Raw genomic sequence first — 5,509 nt, forward strand, 5'->3', positions numbered from 1 at the left:
ATGTGGACCATATAGAACAATTTGGTGTTGGAGAAAAACTTTTAGTTTGGGTGTTTAGGTTAGGCCTTTTTTTGGACCAATTATACTAACTTTAAAACCGTTCATTTTAGAAGGATTATGCATAGGGCCTTTTTTATTTCAAATTTAATGTAGAACATTTTTGTATAGAAGGTTGTTTATGCTAAATCGTATAATTTTAGAAATATTTACGAAAAACCTAAAAAACTACGAATTTACCGATTCCCCCCCCCTCTCCCCCCAAACCCGACGCTCAAAATGGTGTGACTTTTTTTTGAACATTATGTGGACCATATAGAACAATTTGGTGTTGGAGGATATCTTTCACTTTGGATGTCTGGGTTTGGGCCTAGTTATACCATACTATTAGTGCATAATGAAAATGGAGTAAATAGCTGTTTTGAGGCATTTGCAATAGAAAAAAAAAATCAGACGAATTTACAATATTCACGTTGTGTACACATATCATGAGTAAAAGGAGGAGAGACACATAATAGATAGTTAAGGTAGGGTATAGGAAGTAAATTAAGAAAAGGAAATATACAGGGAAATTGGTTTGCCTCGAGAAAAATCAGTTGCAGATGCGGGAAATTTTTATCGATTGCAAAGACGGCGTTTTTGTTGTATTTCAAAATTAGGTTAAAACTATAATAATTTTTATGTCAAAGACCACCGGACCATAAATTTTCAAGACCCTGTATATCCGGGGTAGGCAAATACTTTTAAGCGAGGGCCAAAATGAAATTTTCAAAATGTCTCCCGGGCCGGAGACCTATACCATACCCAGTATGTACGCTGCGCGCACGCTAATGTTTTTGGTGGATGTTTTTCTCTGCCCAAGAAATTTTTTTGACAACAATACTATAAGTATCATTTTAAAGAATTTGGACAAACGACATTTGACTGTTAATAATAGATAATACTAATAATAAATTGTCTTAATTGGGTGTGGGTGTACATGCGAACCATTTGTTCACAGTAAAATTACGAAATTTTTAGTGTGGTCCATTATATTAAGCCATAACAAGGATCCAGATAAAAAATGAAATTCAGAAATTCAAGAGCAGCCTTTATGAAGATAGGGAAATTTCCGAGTAACCAAAGATTCAATCTGCAAATCTGATATCGAATGGTAAAACGTTATGTCAAGTCAACCATCATCGACGAAATTCAAAGGAGACAACTGATCTTATATGGTCATGTAGAAAGAATGGACGACGACAGGCTGCCAAAACAAATTTTAAAATTGACGCCAAGGGAAAGAAGAGAGGAGGGCCGAAACAATCCTAGCTCTGTGGCATTCAGAAGGTAATGTCAAAAGGGAACCTTCACACTGGCGAACGCAACGACGGACGAACGAAGCTGGAAACTGGGAACCGGAAGGCAGAGAACCCTATGAAAAACCGGGATAATAATAAAAATGATATGTCCACTCTATTCTCGTTTATTGGATTGTTAATGCTGACTTAATGAAAAAGCTGGAAGCTTTTGAGATGTGGCTTTTTAGGAGAATTCTGAAAATACCATGGACCGATCATATTACGAACGAAATGGTGAGAAATCATTAAAAAGATAAAGACAGCAAGGAGAAAGGGCACATACTTAGAAATGATAAGTACGTTGTTGTAAGTTGTTGCAGCAGCTGATTACTTACTTTTACTTAGTCCTAAGCCTTTCTACCTTTAGGTGTAAGGTTAGCAGCTGATTATGAAGGGTAAAATCGAAAGAAAAGGGTCCTGGTAGACGACAAATACCCTGGCCGAAAAATATTCGCGCCTGGACCGGGTTAAACATAGATGCTTTTAAGAAAAACAGAAGATAGAGATTCATTTCATTGAACATGAACACTAATACTGTTGATTTCAACAAAATCGCATAAAAGAGATGAAGAGCGCAGGCGCAAAATTTCGGACCAATGCTTTTTAAATGCATTCCTTTTTTTCGAATCCTGAGAAAACTAAAAAATATTTTTGAAAAATTTAAACGCAGAATGAAAAATTACATTATTACCGAGCGCCGAAAATCCCTTAGAATAAACAAACAGTTTCTTTTTAAACGAGATATTTGAAATTAAAAAACACATTAAATTTTCTCTTTTTTTTTTCACCCCTGTGACTTATTAAAATAAACATAGAACTTTTCAGGGACTTTCGGCCCTCGGCAATAATTTAATATTTCATTCAACGTTTAAATTTTTCAAAAACATTGCGCGTATGCTCTTAAAAAAATTCCTTGCGGGATTTCTCAACGGGCCGGATAAAGTAAGCAAAAGGGCCGGATCCTTTTGCCCACCCCTGCTGTATAGGGTCAAATTTGTAAATAAAATAATTTAGCGTTAAGAAGTGGTCTCGCAGAAGAGTGAACTTTTATAGTGATTGAGTTTCTAAGAACAATTTGGGTTGATAAACATTTTAGAAACTCAAAAGAACGAATTAGTGTGCAGAAATTTTTAATGTAGTATTTAAACTAACGAACAGAGGATAATTTACAAATAGATAAAGCCTTTTGTATTGTTTTCCTCGAAGGCATTGGGTAGTAAACATACTTTTGCGGTTTTAGATACTTATAGGGTTTTTTTGCTTGTAAATAAAAATGATGTTTATTCTGATTATCCCCTAGAAATTTGGAAGAAACGAATTTTGTATACAATATTGTTTTTCTTAAGAAAATAAAGTAGGGATAACTAGGAAGGGGTATGGTGATAATAAATGCATGTGATTGGCTATGGAAAACTATGGGAGGAGAATAGGGAGTTGATGTTAAAATTAAATAAGAGAATTTTGATTATTTTGTTTTAACCATCGAGAACGAGCAGTCCAGTTAAAAGAAGTGTGTTACAAGATTATTGCAAGTTGTGTTAAGTTGCTGATAGCAGGATAGTGGAAGGCGAAACGAGACCAAGTCCAGAATTTCAAACTCGTTGTGTCCGAAGGGATTCCACTTTCTGTAAGTAAAGAAAGAAGTATTATACAGGGTGTCTCATTGGGAAAGTAACATACGTTAAATGTAGAAAGAGGACACTTAGGCGGTCTCAAAAATACCACACTTAATGGGTCTTACTTCATTAATAACAAAGATACTGGGTGTTTTATCTATTTTGCCATTTTTTTAATAGGTTCATAACTTTTTAACCACACTGTATATTTATTTTATATTTGGCACCCAAATATTATTTAAGGTGTACAATCAACTAATTTATTTAAAATTTTAAAAAATCCAGGTCCGGATTAAAAATATTGGAAAAATATTCGGACCCAAAAACAACACCCTGTATATTAAATTTTTTTAAAATAGATTCTGCATTTGAAAAGAGGATGAAAAACTAAATTTAGTGGTATACTTTGAATTTTCGGCAAAATGCTTTTTCTGGTCAAATTTTGAATTTGAATTCTGCAAATATGTGAATTGCGAAAGTTCGAAGTAGAAAAAAGTTGAAATACGACTTACAACTTGTTAACCACACTTTATATTTATTTTATATTTAATACTGAATATTCTTTAAGATGTCCAATCATTTAATTTATTTACAATTATAAAAAATCCAGGGCCGCATTAAAAAATATTGGAAAAATGTTCCGACCCAAAAAATACCCTATGTATTAAATTTCTTTTTCTACAACCGTGTTAAAAATGCAATTTTTAGCACTCCATACGAGCGTTAAAAATGCTACTTTAAGGCACTAGTGCTTTAAAATATTTTTAAGGCACTGCAATTCGTATTGACCGTATAGACAATTTTGATGTAATGTCAAAAAATATAAAAATGGAATGTCAGTCAAGTTCAAGTAAAAGTTTTTGTAGATATTGTCCTGTAATTACGTTTGTAGAAAAAATATTGTATGATATGCGTGTTAAAAAGTACATTTTTAAGGCACTCATGTGAATTGCAGAACTCGCTATCGCTCATTCTGCAAACTTTCACATGCGTGCCTTAAACGTGTACTTTTAACACTTATATCATAAATAACTATTAAAATGGATTTTGCGTTTGAAAAAAGATGAAAAACTAATAAAAAAAAATATATAAATGAAAAACTATAAATTTAGTGGTATACTTTGAATTTTCGGCAAAATGATTTTTCGGGTAAAATTTTGAATTTGATTTCTGAAATTATGTGAATTACGAGAGCTCGAAGTAAAAAAAATAAAAATGTGACTTAATTTTAATTAATACCATTATTTAATCTAGATTGTTAAAATGTTGACATTTTAGTACTATTTTTTATTATGACTACAAATAATTTATAACAAATATTCACCTTTAATTAATGAATAAAATAATAAAGAGTCCACAGAAAATACATAACTTTAATCAACGAACTATCTTAAAAAATAAAAAAAAATAAAAAAATTAGGAAATAAATAGTAGGGAAGAACTTTTTGACCGGATTCGAAACGCCTTCCAAGAAATGAAGAATAACCCTGACGAGATTAGGAGGTCAGTCGGACAAATAACAAAAAGAGCAAGACTTTGTCTTTAAAAAGGTGGTGGCCATTTTGAAAAATTACCATAGTGTTAATAAGTTATTTTTTGGAAAAAAATTTCTGCCTTTTTTTTTAATTTTTAAGACAGTTCGTTGATTAAAGTTATGTATTTTTTGTGGACTCTATTATTTATTCATTAATTAAAGGTGAATATTTGTTATGAATTATTTGTCCCCATAATAGAAAAACACAGAAATGTTAACATTTCACCAATTTAGATTAAATAATGGTATTAATTAAAATTAAGTCACATTTTAATTTTTTTTACTTCGAGGTCTCTCAATATTCACATAATTTCAGAATTCAAATTCAAAATTTTACCAGAAAAATCGTTTTGCCGAAAATTCAAAGTATACCACTAAATTTAGTTTTTCATAAACTTTTGAAATGCAAAATCCATTTAAAAAAATAATGTACAGGGTGATTTTTTTGGATCGGAACATTTTTCCAATATTTTTTAATCCGGTCCTGGATTTTTTATAATTGTAAATAAGTTAATTGATTGGGCACCTTAAATAATATTCGGTGTTAAATATAAAAGAAATATACAGTGTGTTTAACAAGTTGTAAGTCGTATTTCAATTTTTTTCTACTTCCAGCTCTCGCAATTCGCATAATTTCAGAATTTAAATTCAAAATTTTATCAGATATATCATTTTGCCGAAAATTCAAAGTATACCACTAAATTTAGTTTTTCATCCTCTTTTCAAATGCAAAATTCATTTTAAAAAAATTTAATGTACAGGGTGTTGTTTTTGGGTCGGAATATTTTCAATATTTTTTAATCCGGCCCTGGATTTTTTAAAATTGTAAATAAATTAATTGATTGTACACCTTATATAATATTTGCGTGCCAAATATAAAATAAATATACAGTGTGGTTAAAAAGTTATGAACCAAATAAGAAAATGGCAAAATAGATAAAACACCCAGTATCTTTGTTATTAATGAAGTAAGACACATTAAGTGTGGTATTTTTGAGACCGCCCAAGTGTCCTCTTTCTAC

The sequence above is a fragment of the Diabrotica virgifera genome, chromosome 2 (assembly GCF_917563875.1).
Source record: "Diabrotica virgifera virgifera chromosome 2, PGI_DIABVI_V3a".
NCBI lineage: Eukaryota > Metazoa > Arthropoda > Insecta > Coleoptera > Chrysomelidae > Diabrotica > Diabrotica virgifera.